The 17,244-nt window shown below is 38.4% G+C and overlaps 1 protein-coding gene across 1 annotated transcript in view; it reads left to right on the top strand.

The window, feature by feature from the left end:
• Positions 1-17,244, top strand: part of SYT14 (synaptotagmin 14) — a 237,278-nt gene that overhangs the window by 87,742 nt on the left and 132,292 nt on the right. The gene's annotated exons all lie outside the window — the stretch shown is intronic.

Genomic DNA, 17,244 nt, shown 5'->3' with positions numbered 1-17,244 from the left:
GTGCTAACCAAATGCCAAATCCAAAAGTTTCGAAACACAAAAATCATGCCAAAAAATCTGGTAATTGGAAGACCTTTCTAATCCTCAAACCTTTCCAAATCTGGATACACCCCTGGCTGGTGTGGCTCTGTGGAATGAGTGCCAGTCTGCGAACCAAAGGGTCGCTGGTTTGATTCCCAGTGAGAGCACATGCCTGGGTTGCGGACCAGGTCCCCGGTGTGGGGCATGTGAGAGGGAACCACACATTGATGTTTCTCTCCCTCTCTTTTTCCCTCTCTTCCCCTCGTTCTAAAACTATATAAACAAAATCTTTAAAAAGAAAAGAAACTATAGAGAAAGTTAAAGAAATATTTAACCAGTACAATAGAAGATTTTTGTATGCTAAAATACATAGTAAACCAGATCCATTGATAAAAAGTAGACTTGGGGAAATATTTGGGACCACTCCTTCATGTGTACAGCGTACCAGGATGGCTTACTGATGAGCAGACAAAACATGGATCAGATTGCGAATGGACGCTTCATGTAAAAACGTCGTCATATGGCCCCAGAACATCTGAAAAGGAGTTAAGACACAGTAGAGCTCAGGGAAATGCAAATTAGAGTGGTAATGAGAGTTCTACTTTTCTGTTGGAAATGTGAATCTACCTTTAAAATAGAGAGCAAAATCTATTAAGGTTTTTCCACTATTGACTCATTTGCATGTCTTCTGAGAATCCATCCTATAGAAATCAAAGCCTAGTATGTAGAATATGTGTATGACAGTATTTCATGTGGCTTTATTTGTAGTGGAAAAGCACTGAAAATAAAGTGAATATTCATTAAGGGGAATGGTTGAATAAATTTTGTTTTCTCATTAAGAAATAAATAATTGCAATGAAAAAGAATGAATAAAGCACTATTGCAGGTGGTTTTTTTTTTGAGAGAGAGTTCTATGAGGTGGTGTTCAGAGAGAAAAGCAAGATGCAAAAAATATTTTTTGCATGTGAAACATTCATAGTAAAAAATTACATATTGCTAAGGTGTAGTTCTTTGAAGAAGGGAATTTATTTAGCTCTCACATAACAGTCCACATAAAACAGTGTGTAGGGAGTGATCTGCTCAGTGATGTCACTGGGGACCTCAGCTGTTGGGGAAGTTCTACCATCCTTAGCATATGGCTTCAGTCTCTAGGTCTGGGGTGTGGGTGGTTCTCCAGTACCTTATCTTTAATTAAATGCCATCCTTCAAAAAGAAAAAGAGCATGGAGAGAAAGCCACTTTATGTTTTTTAAATGTCCAGAGTTGCCTGAATCATTTCTACCCTGTCATCCCTCTTCACCGATCCTAATCAGGTGGTCATGTGCCTCAAAGAGAGACAAGGGAAGTAGGTGTCTGGGGACACTAGCCTTGTGTCACAAATCCCCCGAGTGGCGCATGCATTCTTGCTCACATTGGTGAATGGTTCTGTGAGCACGGCAGAGGACGTAAAATTGTACTAGGTTGTTACTGTGGAGTGTGCCATGCAGGTGTTGACGTGGGGAGAAATGGAGACGAGAGGGAGAGATTTAAAATAAAAAAGTGAGCGAATACTGAGTACAGAGAAGCTAAACAAAATAGTCAACATAACCAATTATGTTTATGTTTAATATAAATTATATTTGTATATGATGTATGACAATTTAAAAATTGGAAAAAAATACCAGCATGCACCACGTATGTTAAATATCACTTCTTCCCTTAATGTGATTAGTTCTAGGAGATTGGAAATTACTGTTTAGCAAAATTCTGTATATCTCTAAGCCCCAGGGATAAGAAAGCAAGAGAGATAGATGCCTTGTTTATTTTACTTATTTTACTTGTTTTTAAATAAGCAAAATGAGTCTTGGCTGGTGTAGCTCAGTGGATTGAGTTCGGGCCTGCAAACTAAACAACCTCGGTTTGATTCCCAGTCAGGGCACATGCCTGGGTTGCAGGCCAGTTCCCAGCAGGAGAGGCACAAGAGGCAACCACACATTGATATTTCTCTCCCTCTCTCTAAAAATGAATAAATAAATAAATAAATGAATATTTCTCTCCCTCTCTCAATAAAAATAAATAAGCACAATGAGTAACAGCGGGCACTATGAAATATTACAAATTAACATTTTGAGAATAGGATATGCTGGAGGTACTAACCAGGAAGAATAGAGTCTTAGCCCTGGCTGGTGTAGCTCAGTGGATTGAGCACGGGCCTTTGAACCACACAATCTCGGTTCGATTCCCAGTCAGGGCACATGCGTGGATTGCAGTCCACTTCCCAGCAGGAGATGCATGAGAGGCAGCCATACGTTGATATTTCCCTCCTTCTCTCCTTCCCTTCCTCCTAAAGATAAATAAATAAATAAAAATCTTTAAAAATAGAATAGAGTCTTAATCACTAATGTGATCATTTCCTCTGGCTAGTACCTAACAGTATCCTCTAAAAAAGATGATTGTAACAATTAGGTATCTGAGTAAGCAAAGTGATGATTTTATGAATCATTTCTTTGGCAGTCTGCTGTGAAGATTGTTGAGATGTAGAAAGAAAGTGACTAAACAAACATATCATCGGTTGTGTTGCTGACAATGCTTTCAAAATTGCTGGACAGTACAGGTGGTTGACATCAGTAATATTTTCGGCCTTACAATTTAATAGCTATGTGGTTATAGTACATAAAGCCAAACAATTTTTTCAGTAAAATTACAATGGCTACATTTATTATACTTTATCGAAAACTTATTTTGGCCCTCGCCAGTGCGGCTCAGTTGGTTGGAGCTTTGTCCTGTTACCAAAAGGTTGCAGGTTTGATTCCTGGTTAGGGCACATACCTTGGTTGCGGGTTTGATCCTCAGTTGGGACACACATGGGAGGCAGCTGACAGATGTTTGTCTTTCACCTCGATATTTCCCTCTCTCCCCTCCTCTCTCTCTCTAAAAGCAGTGAAATACTGTCCTCAGTGAGGATTTAAAAAAGAGAAACTTACAGTGCATAGTTATTCATTACATCAAAATAAATCTTGCCCTTTTTGATACATTTTGTTCTTTTTGGCATGATTGATGTAGTTGACCAATATTAAAGCTTTGTAATGACATTAAAAAGGGTTCCTTGGTATTTTAAAATATGTAGATGATGACCTAAATAACTTTAATACACTTTCTCCCTTACAAACTTATTAATGGTTATTATACCATTGTATTTTTCCTGCTAAATCCAGTATCAAATACTAAACACAATTTATACACTCAAAATGCCAATTTGCATTTTTGAGTGTATAAATTGTGTTTAGTATTTGATACTGGATTTAGCAGGAAAAACTGCAAATTGGCATTTTGAATAAGAAATCTGCTTTACTGTAGGAGTGAATATTGAATACTAGAATGAATAGATTGTGTTCCTTAAAAACAAAACTTTAAAGCAGTATGGAGTTACCTCAAAAGATTAAAAATGGAACTGTCTTCTGATCCAGTGATTCTACTTCTGAGAATTTATCTGAAGAAACCTGAAACACTAATTCAAAAGAATATAAGCACCCCTATGTTCATTACAGAAGTTTTTACAATAGCCAGGATTTGGAAGCGGTCCAAGTACCCGTCAGTAGATGAGTGGGTAAAAAAAGCTGTGGTGCCTTCATACAATGGAATACTATTCAGTCTAAAGAAGAAGGAAATTTTACTTTTTGCAACAGCGTGGGTGGACCTGGAGAGCATTGTTCTAGGTGAAGTAAGCCCGTCAGAGGAAGACAAGGACCATGTGATTTCACTCATGTGTGGAGTCTAATGGACAAACGGAACTAACAAGCGAAGTAGAGACACACAGAAAGCAGCAGACTGAAAGCTGTCAGGGGCGGGGACCTAGTGGGGAGGGGAGGGATTGAACAAAAAAGAGAGAACTCATGGGCCAGGACAGCAGTGTGGTGATTGGTTGGGGGGAGGGGGGTGGGGAAAGGTGGACAAGGTTATAGAGGGATAAATGGTGATGGACGAGACTTGGGGTGGTGAGCACACAGTACCGTGCACAATGATGTGTGGAGTTGTGCACCTGAAACCTGTGTAATTTTGTTAACCAGTGTCACTCAGTACATTCAATAAAAAGGAAAAGTTTGTGTATATTTTGTTGAGTAAAATGACATTGATAATTGTCCTAAAATTTAACTAGTTATCCTATTAGTTGGATATTCTTGTTTTTATTTTTTTAATTGAATTTATTGGTGTGACATTAATTAATACAATCATACAGGTTTTAGGTGTATAATTCTTTAATATATCATCTGTATATTCTATTGTGTGTTCACCTCCCCAGGTCAAGTCTCCTTCCATCACCATTTATCAGCTCCACCTCCCCCCGCCCCCCACCCCTACCTTACTCTGTTCTACCTCCCCCCAACACCCTTCTCTCTGATAATCACTATACTGTTGTCTGTGTTTACCAGGTTGTTTACTGTTTGTTTGTTTGTTTTGCTTAATCCCTTCTACCTCTTCACCCAGCCCCCCCCCGCAACCCCCCTCTGTTCTGACAGCTGTCAGTCTATTCTGACAGCTGTCAGTCTGTTCTCTGTACCTATGAGTCTGTTTCTATTTTGTTTGTTAGTTTGTTTTGTTCATTAGATTCCACATGTAGATGAAATCATGTGGCATTTGTTTTTCTCTGATTGGCTTATTTCAGAACCAGCGGTTTTTTAAAGTAGCCTGGTCCCTTTTTGTGAGGCACGGTATTGAGAAACCAAGATCTGGAAGTGCTTGTCACTACTGGGTGTCATTGCTCCCAGGCTCTGTTGGGGGCACAGTCCTTCCGATACCACTGGTCTGAGTTCAGCACCACAGGGTTCTTCGTCTCCTTTCCCTGTTCTGAGTTTCTGTCTCCTTTACCCACAGTAAGAGCTGTGGTTCCCAACAGCATTTGTGCACCTATTTGCTTAGTCCTACGATGTGCACAAAATAGTTTGGGAATTGCTATTTAAGTGTTATACTACTATGAACAGTAAACCTGTTAAATAAAATTCAAGAATTGTTTGCATTCCATTTATCCTTAGAATACATCCTACTGAGGGTGTGTAAGTAACATATTCAAAAGTTATCTGGATTAATTCTTTTTATTTTCTTCATTGTGGTTACTTATTTGGTATAAATATATTTCAGTTTATATTTTCATTTCATTTAGTGTTGGGTTTTCCTTTTTTAACTTAATTATATTTTTGAGTATGTAAAACAGTAACATAGTGTAAAAGTAAAAGTTAAATAAAAAGGTATACTCAGATAAATCCTTCTTTCTTTGTATTTCCTCCAGTTCGTTCCCCCTTACCTGTGTGGGTAACCACTTTCATTAGTTTCTGTGTTATCTTTCCTGTGTTTTATTTTGCAAAAATAAATACGCATTTTGTTATTTCCCCTTGGTATTATATAAAAGGTAGTATACTGCATATAAGTATGTATATATTTATAGATGTGTATTTTTCTTTTTCATCTTTTTTTTTTAGAATTTTAATACTATTATGTTTAGGTATTTTTTAAAGATTTTATTTATTTATCTTTAGAGGGGAAGGGAAGGACAGAGGGAGAGAAACATCAATGTATGGTTGCCTCTTGTGCGTCCCCTGCTGGGAACTGGCCTGCAACCCAGGCATGTGCCCTGACTGGGAATCGAACCAGCAACCCTTTGCTTCACAGGCCCCTGCTCAATTCACTGAGCTACACCAACCAGGGCTCTTTTTCATCTTTCTTATGCACTTAATGTATCTTGGTAATCACTCCATGTGAGGTTTTTTTTTTATATCTGCAGCTTACACTCTTGAATATACCCAGCTTATTCAACCAATCTCCTACGTATAGGGGAGATACCTTTCAGACTACTTTATATAGAATATCAGTATCAGGTTTTTTTGAAAGACTAGCCTTATATCTGTTGCTTTGTATTCTTTATACTTAATAGGATTGAGACTCTTAACTATGTCTTCAATATTTTAGCACATTATTGAACTTCTTTGTGGCCTGCTATGTATGCTAACTTTTGGACCCTTTTGTGTATGTATAGTCAAGTGTTTTGGATTGTGTTTGGAAGTGAAATCCATCAGGAGCATCCTGTTTTCAAACACTGGCTGCCCTGGCTGGTGTGGCTCAGTGGACTGGGCATCAGCCTTCGAACCAAACAGTGGCTTACTGAAGCTTTTTCAAGCTCTTGTCTGTTAAAGTTACTCTTTAAGAGTAATTTATTTGAACTCTAAAGTACAGAATTTATGTATCTTTAGCTCTTGTTTCCTAACCTCCCCTCCCCACCATTGTAAACTGGGATCAATTTTAGGTAGTATTGTAAAAAGCTTGCTATACACAGAAACCATGGTATTCCTAGGAATTTAATAAGCAGTGAAAGTTTACAGGCAGGAAGCATTATAAATAAATGGTTAGGGATCTGTACAACAGATTGTTAACAGAAAATTAACAAGGTGAATTAATTAAAAAATAACTCCACATACTTATTAACAGTTTAGGTTTTTCCTATTAACATTTATTCTATACTGTGTATTATCTTACCTTTTAGAAACTTTATTAAATGTCAGGGTCATTCTGCTGTATTCACTACATTTTATTATGATTTTCAGTATTATAGTTTTATACAATATCTGCTATATCACTGTAAATTTCTACTTTCATTTATTTACAAATAAATATACAGCTCAGGTTTTAAAAGGCCAAATTATGCCACAACATGGAAATTTAATGTCTGCACTTAAAATATGATAAAAACATTTTTACTTTAACTTAGGTTCACACATAGAGGATATGATTACATCGTATGAGTCTTTGCTCTTTACTACAGTAAATCACTAATTTATGCCACAGCATTTTTTGGGAATGTCTGCTGTGCTAAGCAGAGATACAAAAATAGCTTAAGAGAAAATGAACTTCTTTCTGCTGAGTCTGAGAAGCAGCAGGTGGTTGTGTGCGGCTGGGGCAGGAAAATGTGAGACTGAGAAGTTAGCTTAATGTAGCTCGTTTAGAGCTTAGCTGCTGGGACAAGCAACTTGGACTTGCTTTTTGGCAGTGAAGAACTATTAGAAGATTTTTAAAATTCAATAAAATATACTTTATTGATTATGCCGTTACAGTTGTCCCAGCTTTTCCTCGCCTCCCTCCACCTGGTTACCCCCATTCTCTCCAGCATTCCCCTGCCCTTAGGTCATGTCCGTGGGTTGTGCACATAAGTTCTTTGGCTTCTCCATTTCCTGTTCTTGGCATCCTCTAGTCTATTTTGTACCTACCAATTATGCTGCTTATTCCCTGCATCTTTCCCCCCTTTACCTCCCTTCCCCCACCTCCCCTGCCAACTGATAACCTTCAAAATGATCTCCATACCTATGATCCTATTCCTATTCTGGTTATTTGCTTAGGGGTTTTTTCTTTTTAGATTAAGTTGTTGCTAATTGTGAATTTCTTGCCATTTTAATGTTCATAGTTTTTATCTTTTTCTCACGTAAGTCCCTTTAACATTTCATCTAATAATAATGGCTTGGTGATGATGAACTCCCTTAACTTGACCTTATCTGGGAAGCACTTTATCTGCCCTTCCATTCTAAATGATAGCTCTGCTGGATAGAGTAATGTAGGTCGTAGGTCTTTGTTTTCCTTACTTTGAATACTTCTTGCCAGTCTCCTCTAGCCTGCAGACTTTCTTTTGAGAAATCAGCTGACAATCTTACGGGAACTTCTTTGTAGGTAACTCTCTTCTTTTCTATTGCTGCTTTTAAGAGTCTCTAACTTTTGGCATTTTAATTATGATGTGCCTTGGTGTGGTCCTCTTTGGGACCAGCTTGTGTGGGACTCTCTGTGCTTCCTGGACTTGTATGTCTATTTCCTTCATCAAATTAGGGAAGTTTTCTTTCATTATTTTTTCAAATAAATTTTCAGTTTCTTGCTTCTGTTCTCCTTCTGGCACCCCTATGATTCGGATGTTGGTGTGTTTGGAGATGTCCCAGAGACTCCTTATACTATCCTTGGTTTTTTTGAATTTTTTTTCTTCTTGCTGTTTTGTTTGAATGCTTATTTCTTCCTTATGTTCCAGACTGTTGATTTGAATGTCAGCTTCAGGATGTGAGGGCGATCTGGCTGTGACATCTGTCACCCCATCGATCGCCAGGGTTGAATGTCAGTTTTATCCCCTCTACTGTTGGCTCCCTGTAGATTTTTATTTTACTTAATGAGTTCCTTGAACATCCTGATAACCAGTGTTTTGAACTTTGCATCTGATAGAGTTCCTAGCATTCATTGGTTATTTCCATTTCATTTAATTCTTTTTCTGGGATTCTTGTCTGTTCTTTCATTTGGGCCATATTTCTTTGTCTCCTCAATTTAGCAGCCTCCCTGTGTTTGTTTCTGTGTATTAAGTAGAGCTGATTTTACTCCCTGTCCTAGTAGTGTGGTCCATTGTAGAAAAGGCACCTGTAAATTGTGTGGGGAGGAGCCTTGGGTAATTCTCAGGGCAGAGCAACCTGCTTCATTGCTTTGTAGTTCTGTGTGAGGAAGGGCTCACAGAGGGGCCAATACCACGGCCTGGCTTCTGGAGTTTTGCCTGGCACTTGCCCTATTGCCAGTCACCTCACTTACTCCCTGTATGCGACTGGTGTCCTTCTAACTCTTGCCCTGGTTCTGAATCCCAGAGGGGGTAGAGGTAAGTTCTAAATCTGTGCAGGCCCTTTAATAGGAGTCTTCTGAAAATCTGGCAGTTTCTTCTGCTGCTCCAACCCCCACTGGTTTTTATAACTAGAATTTATGAGAATTTATCTTCCTGGTGCCGGAACCCTGGGGTATGTGGTCTGGCCTGGGACGGGGATCCCTTGCTCCTGAGGTACCCCTCCTGATTTTTATCCACAGGAACGTGGGATTGCCCAGTCCACTGTCTCCCCGTGCTATACCATGTCTCCACACCTCTTACCCATTTGAGTGAATATGGCTTCTTTAAATCCTTGGTTGTTAGCCCAGGCTAGTGTAGCTCAGTGGATTGAGTGTGGGCTGCAAACCAAAGGGTTGCTGGTTCGATTCCCAGTCAGGGCACATGCCTGGGCTGTGGGCCAGGTCCCCAGTGGGGGCTATGTGAGAGGCAACCATACATTGATGTTTCTCTCCCTCCCTTCCCCTTTCTCTAGAAATAAATAAATAAAATCTTAAAAAAAATAAACCCTTGGTTGTTGGACTTCTATACCGCTCTGTTTTCTGATGGTTCTGGGTGTTATTTGTTTTGAGATCTAGTTGTGATTTTTCTATAGTTGTGTGAGGAGGTGAAGCATGTTTCCCTATGCCTCCATCTTGATCAGAAGTCAGAAAATTTTTAAATAGAATTACATGACTTGACATTTGTTCTAGGAAGATAATACTACAAAATCTGTTAATAGATTAGAGATGTGAGAAGTTAGAAGATGAATTAACTGTTGAGGCAGGAAATTTTTAAAGTTTCATTTAGCAATAGTAGGAATCTTGTCAAGTAGCTAAATGTAACAGTTCCTAGCATTCGCTGGGCAATTCTGTGGATTGTGTGTGTAGAATGAGTGCTTAAATGCTCAACTTCTGGTACCAATCTCATTAAAACCTAAAGCCGTTAACCATTTTTCTAACTTTGGTCTTACCATCAGAGTATCTTTTAGTACTTCTGAATGTAATTCATGTAGATAAAAGTGCATAAAAGTCAACAGTGTTCTTACTTGGTTTACCTCCTCGTTTCTGTGTGGAATATATTTTCTGTAGTTTCCAGAGGAATACTGATGTGGAGTGCTGCATTTTTGAAGATGTCTTAATCCTAAATGGTGAATGGTTTGACCGAATACGGAACCCTGATTTGGAGACCATCTTCCCTTGGAAGTTGGAGGACACTGCTCTGTTGTCTTCTCACTGCAGTGTTGCTATGAGAAGCCTATTCCATTTCAGTTCCCTGTCATTTTTAGATGTTTCACTTTTTCTGGAAGTTTTGGAATATATTTCTCCTCTATATTGTAAAATTTTGTAATGAAGTACCTCGGGCACAACTATGTTGTCAGTATAGCCTGTAAGGCCATTCTAGTTTTCAGAAGAATCCTCCATTCCCCCCTTGGTTGGCGTGTGGTATATGCTTGACTGCCAGCAGACTTGAAACTGAATAATAAAAGGCAGCTAAACATCTCAACCCTCATCATATAGATTTACACTGAATCCTCTGTTTTCCATGTAATGCCTCTCCCTATCTTCCTGTGCCTGATGTCCCTTAGTGAGATGCTTGGATGCTTAATATGGAAACAGTTTGTTGTAGAGGGTGTTGTTAAGTGCTGATTGTGCAGGTTTTTATGTGCCTTTTCTCGTTTTTAGTGCACACCTCTCGCACATCTTCCATAGTACCTGAGCTTTTCTGGAGTTCTGTGGAGTGCATTGGTTTGATTCTCATTATATTCTTAGTCATTTGAGTCAGGAAATGAATACTCTGTGGACAACTTAATTCAAATTTATTTATAATTGTTACTATCCGTGTGACACAGTTAACTTTTCTGAGTCTAATTTGTTGAAAAAAATAAGTTCATAAACTTGGAACTATCTAAAACAATTGAAACAAGTGTCTTTTTTATTGATATTTTATTAGTCAGGAAGGCAAAGTAGCTCGTTTTTTTCCCCTATCAGAATGTTACTCTTAAATTTAAATTGAGTTCCCAGTTACCATAGTCATTTCACCTTTGACAAACCTTTTAGAAACCATTTCTAAACAAGGGTCTCTCTCTCTCATTACAGAATGTGTAGGAGCACGTTCATATAAGTTTTTTGATGCTATATTTTAAAAGTATTTTGCCTAAGACTAACCACATTTTGGTAAAAGTTCTGTAATTATACAGGTAGAGGCAACATTTGCTTATTTAAAATTACTTAAAATGTTGATATAAATTAGACCCAAAGCCTTATTTTTATATCTTTATGCTCTTTAGTATACACTAGATGACATTGTATTACGAAAGTTGTACTGACTTAAATATTTCCCTCATCAAGACTCATGGAGCACATGGCTCTCAGGAACTTGCAGGGAGACCACGAGTTAAGGAATCTGCATGTTATGGAATTAGATGACAATTGGAGCAACTAAAAACTAGTTGAGACCCCAAAATATTCCACCACATTTTTGAACACTCATTCATGTGTTTCATGAATGAGTCCTGTGGATTGTGGGTAGCTGTTTGCCCTGGGAGTAAGATAAAATGGGGGGGGGAGTACAAATGAGGGGAATAGAGATTTAGCAGAACAGATAAGAATAAGATAAGGATTATCTGTTCTTTTATTGGTTTAAATAAGTTAGATTTTATTTGAACAAAGGGTTCTGTAGCTAGAAAGTTGTTTATTGAAAGCCATTAGTTGATAGTATTGATAGTTGAAATGAAGACTGCAGACAGACTTGAGCAGAAGTAGGATACGTATGTGAGTTAACCTCTCCTTGCCCCCCCCGGTTGTGTAACGCCTTCTCCAGTTGGCGAGTCCTTGACTGCCCCATGGTTCTCATGACGACTCCTGACTTTGTGCCTTGTGGAACATCAGAGTCGCGTTCTGCCTGGTTGTCTCTAGTTGTCAAGGCCAGAGTGAAAGCCTGCTCCTGCCACACAAGTTCTCACCAACACTCCCACACATTGGTCTTTCTATTCTCAGAATTTCTGTAGCTCTTAATTAAATTGCTTGGGTTGTTATTTTGTTACACACAGTAATTTATTTCACTTTACTTCAGTGTGAATGTCCAGTTTCTCACATAGTACTCACCGAGCACAAATTTACTAACTCAGGTCATGAACCTGATTTCCCGGTTAAAAGCTCTGTTTACCTCATTACCACTGCACAGTAAGTTTAATGATTTGCATATTTGGACTTCTTGAGTGTGATTCTTTAACATGTTTTATGCTCTTTCTCATTTTGCATTCATCTTGATTTGCCCACAGAATGTAATAAATCACGTTTGACAGCTGTACAAGGTCCAGTGCAAATTACACTCCTTTTTACTACAAAATCTTCCATTACAAAATCATAAACGTGTAATTCTGTTACATAACAATATCACACTGAAGCACACCATATGACATTTTAGGTGAAATATTCAAATTACAACTATAAATTATTACACCCATATTATTACCCTACCAACCACAGCAGAAGTAGACGTTACTTCTGCTGGAACCTGTCTTTCTGTGGCCCTGTAAGTTGAAAACAGAATCCTTTTTCGCTCTGTGGATCTCTTTTGGCTGTTTGGGGGTAAAGAGGATGATCCTTCAAAATACATAGAGTAGACAGACTGCCTGACCGTGTTTGCTTCCACATAGGCATTTGATCGTTTTAGTTTGCGCATCCAGACCTGTACCTGCAACATGTTACAGGGATGTTTGGGGCAGATAGTTTATTCTCTGTAGCTGGATGATTTAATGGGACTTTGCTTGGAACATTTATTATTCATGAGTGGAGGCCCAGAGGTGGAATGAGGAAGCAGCACTACTAAATTCTCCGCACACTGTCCTGAACCTAGAGCCACCACCCACCGCAGCAGTCCGAGTCAGACACTTCCCTAAGTAGTTATTACGAGGTAGCCCAGGACGGTTCTGTTATCCCCAAATATGGGTCCCTTTCCCACATCTCCACTCCCACCCATCCTCAAGGATTGAGACTGAGGAAGGAAAAGAGAGTTGAAGTTTGAAGGTAGGCAACAGTGTATTAGCAGCTCTTTTTCCCCGGCCCGCCTCACAGTGGGCACTTGAAATTCTTGGAAGGTGTGGAGGTGTTTTTAAGGTTTCATGAGAAGGCGCATGAAAAGTAGAGGAGGAGATAGGAGATACGGAGGCAGGCGTATTGGGCAGCGAGCAAACCAGTCGGTGCCCTAGCTGTTAAGGTGTTTCGGAGCTTGGACTGCTGATGACAGGGGACGGAAGACTCTTGACTACCCTGTTCTGGGGAGACCAAGATGAAGCCGCACAAATAAAGCATGTGCATCACCTGTAAAGTAACCACCGCATCAGCAAAAGCTGCCGTGGCTCACTAAAACTAGGATGAGGTGGGGTGCCTTCCTACCACCTGCAGGTAGCCAGTGAGGCAATCCTAGCGCTTTCTGCAGTCTTTCCCCTATATATCACAGTACTTAGAGTTGGAAGAGAGAAGGGGAAAAAATACTGCAAACCTAAGTTGCCAAGGTGCTGAGTAGGAGGACTGAAGGTGTGGACCACGCTTGGTCTCCCACTCAGAGTTCCACGAGCAAAAGCGTAGTTGGCCTCCATGGGAGGGGACTAATAAAAGGTGATACTTAAAGTGCTTACTATGTCACCATAACCGGCACTGTTAGAAGCTTCTGTATTCATTCAGTCAGTCTTCTACCAGCTCTGCAAGCTCTCGGTTATTATTAACTCTGCTTTACATTAGAAATTTAGGTATAAAAATGAGATTTGAGTTAACACCTGGGAATGGAGTCTTTAAATTTTACTGCCTCGAGATTGAGAAAGGGACTGGGAATGTATGAACTCTGCTCTAAGATCAAATAAGGGCAAAATAGGGAAATTAGATGTCATACAGTTAAAACATAGAAATTAGAGAGAAAACTACATTGTGCCACATTATATTCCATGGAATTGAGGCAGTTTAACAAACTGCTTACGTATTTCAAATCAATTAGATCAGCTTTAGTACATTTAAAATACATGTGATAAATATAAATACATACAGTATATCATAAAAACTAGCTGTATTAATCTGTAATTAATGAAAAACAGCATTAGCATTACATACAGCATATAACATTTAATAGTTTGGGAATGAATTTGGTGGTTAAGATTTGACCAATTTCCCACTAATCTTAAGGAGCAAAATTGTGTTTGTGTATATACATAGACCAAACCCAAATATTGCCAAGTTTCTCTATTACAGGACGTGAATAGGATCACATTAACATTAATGCTCAAATCTTAATGGGGCCGGCTTTACACCCTCATTTACATGGAGACTCCAATGGTGTGCATTTCCCATTTCTTCAACTGTTTTAGGGCACACTTAAGGGGCACCGTTGGGTTACACAGATTAAGCCAGATTGCTACTCCCTTTTTGACCTGTTTTGCTCTAAACTGTTCTTCTCTGGCCAAGTGTGCCACCCAGGACACGTTGTCAGCACTGCTCTGAGCTGGGACCTGACAATTCAGCACTCTTTTGCAAGTGAGGAAAAGAATTCTGTTGTGTAATGTCTAGTTGGGGGAGTCCTGTCCGAGTTGTGGGCTCCAGAGTGTTAACCAATGGAACGAGGCTGCTCCTTCAGTTCACATACCGCATGTTTCTGCTGGGAGTATGACTGCATGGCCACGGTCATTTGGTAAGGTGGGTTCATTTACCAGTCTCCACCTTGTAGGAGGCGCTCTACTTTTCTCTGACTTGAGACACTGTTGCTTAGAATGGTTTCCTGAGACAGCTATTGCCTTCCCTTACTGTGAATGTCGAGAGTCTCAGTGCTCCTTTCAGAAATTTGGGTTGTCTTACCATTTCGTCCTCCAGTGTGCCAGCACGTCTGCACACAGTCTCAGCTTAAGATGTTTTCTCCTGGGAGGCTTCTCACTCCTGTAAAGTCGGTGGGTGGGCGAAGAGTGAGAGGTTGAAAGTTGGCAGGTGGGGTTCGTGTCATTCATCTGTGAGCTAGACCTGAATCTCACCTCTAGTCTAGTTTTGGCCTCTGCTATGTGTGTGTTACCTTTAAAACTTTATAAGGAACTTTTTTTTTTTTTTTTTTGGTTAAGGTCAGTGGCTCAAGCCACCATGTGGTTGTACAGGTTGGTACCCAGCGGTCTTACTAAGTGGGAGACCTGGCTTCTGATCTTACCTTTTCTATAAACTGTTACTTTGGGCGTGTCACAGGCTGTCTGTGCTTCCTTTTGCAGAAATGTTCATTCAGATTCTCATATTCTGAGCTCCTGTGTTCTGAACTAGAACTGTTAAAATTCCACTTTATTGCCATTATAATTTTCAGTATCATATGTAAAGTTACTTATGAAAAATAAATTGCTTAGTGTGCAGTTTATAGCCTGTAATCATTCTTTTAGTTCTTTTTGTTCATTAGTCTGTCAAAATTAATATGATATAAATGTACTCTGCTCTTTGAACTTTGATGCTATACTACAAATATTCTCCAAAGAACTCTGAACTGGTAATGTATTTATCCTTGAAGAGCATTAAAAATATTTCTTTGCTGTAATTATAGCTAAGAAATGTGTTAATTTAAAGGGAAGTAGCCTCTAAATAGAGGGGGAAAATTATCCATGGTCCATGCCATTGTTATTGCTAGGTGAGATTGAACTTCCTCTTTTAGGGTACTTTTTCACTTGCCATTGCTATTATAATTTTGAGTTTCTGTGTATCAAAACTGATGCTAGAGAACCTTGTAGCATCAATGACTAGTTGAATTCCTATAAAACTTTAAAAAAAATAGTACTTTCTTACAGAATAGTTATAGGACAGATGTGACTAACGGTGTTTTCCATAAACTCCTAATTAAGTTCAAGTCTTTATCAATGAAGATATCTTTGATTTGTCTACTAGGTCATTTGAAATTTTGTTTAAATTTTCCATCTGCACAAGAAAACTGAAAAGATAATGTTCTGTGTACCTGAACTTGATCCCCGAAGGCCTGCCATTTAATCTATTTTTTTCATTATCACAGATGCTATTGAATCCTTTCTCATGATCCCATTAATTTCATTCTTCATATTACTGCACCTTGACATTAATGGACTGTCATTGCAGAGGGTATTGTCTGTAATATTGAATAGGACTAATATGAAATTTTCATAATTGAGCCAAGTTGCCCGAGCAGTAATGCTATGTTCATATCTAGAGGGTTTCTTTAAATGATGAGTCAAACTTGAAGGTTCTGGGATGAAAAATTTTCAAAATACATACATTTATTCTTGCTTATGAGAATTTTAATTCAGAGGCTAATCAATTACGCATCACATTTCAAGTTGTTGGTAAATATTTATGTTTCTAGTAGTCTCAAAAGTATAGGTTTATAGAGTGAGTAAGACTCAGTTATCTTACTTTTCCTAATTTTTAAAAAGCAAATACCACCTTGAAGGTAATAAAGACTAGAATATGGTATGGTACATATTCAGGGGTACATTGTGACATACTTAGCTGATAAACCTCCATTTAAATTTGATAGACTCAAGTTTTTCTAGACCTAGGCCATTTCTAGACATAATACCAGTTATAGAAATTCATTAAAGGAATTTAAATGAAATGAGCTTTACTGATATTACAACCATAATTTGAATTTCTGTGTAAAAACAGCTCCCTGTTCATAGAATAACTTAGATCCTTGATTTTATAATTTTACATACATTCTGGTTGCTGGAAAAACTTTGTATCATCTATTGTTATATTGTGAGCTTTGCCATTTGAATCTTGTTCAGTTTTATCTGTTTCACAATTTAGAATTAATTTTCTAAGACTACTGTAGTTGCCTTATTTATTTTTCAGTTATCTCTTTTTTCAATAGTATGAAGATCTATTATACAGAGGCTTTGCATTTTTGACAGTTCACTGCAGAAAGTATCAATTTGTCAAATAAAAAGAAAAATTAGGTATACTTTATTCATGTTAAAGTCACACCCTAGCTTTTTTAAAGGCAGCTTTGACTTGGAGTTGCAAGCCTGAGGATATTGATTTGAATTATGCATGACTGTCTGGTGTGCAGTTGCATTAGCCTGCTAGATGGATAGTGTAAACATGTTCTGAATTTTAAGTACATGACATTATATGAGTGGCAGCTAAAAATAGAACTAATAACCAAGTGCATGTTTGGAAATTTGATTTTTACAGTGTAAAACCATACAGGGATGATCTGTGCAACTGGTTGACGGCCAACATAATAACTTCTTTTGCATTTTACAAATGTAAAAGATGCCTCTGATAAGTGTACTAGGTCAATGGTTTTTTGTCTAATGTGTTGAACTTTTAACAGAAAACAAAAGCAGTAATATGCAAGTCAATAACGATCATCTTTCACAGATTATGAGGTAATTGTTCAGGCATGCCATTTCTAATACGTATTTTTAAAAAATAAATAGAAAGCTTTTATTCTTAGTTAAAGCACCCTACCATCAGCATGTCCATTTTGAATTCTAGAATTGAGAATGGCTACCATTAAACATTGTAGTGTAAAATGGAATTTGACATTCTATTCTCATAAAAACCTATACCTTTCACTCTCATGAAAACTGGGAAATATGTCAATCAGAAACACAAT

The sequence above is a fragment of the Sturnira hondurensis genome, unplaced genomic scaffold (genome assembly GCF_014824575.4).
Source record: "Sturnira hondurensis isolate 20B ecotype Veracruz unplaced genomic scaffold, ASM1482457v3 Scaffold0019216, whole genome shotgun sequence".
NCBI lineage: Eukaryota > Metazoa > Chordata > Mammalia > Chiroptera > Phyllostomidae > Sturnira > Sturnira hondurensis.
The sequence above is the reverse complement of the archived record's forward strand: the minus strand, read 5'-3'. Positions and strand labels throughout refer to the sequence as shown.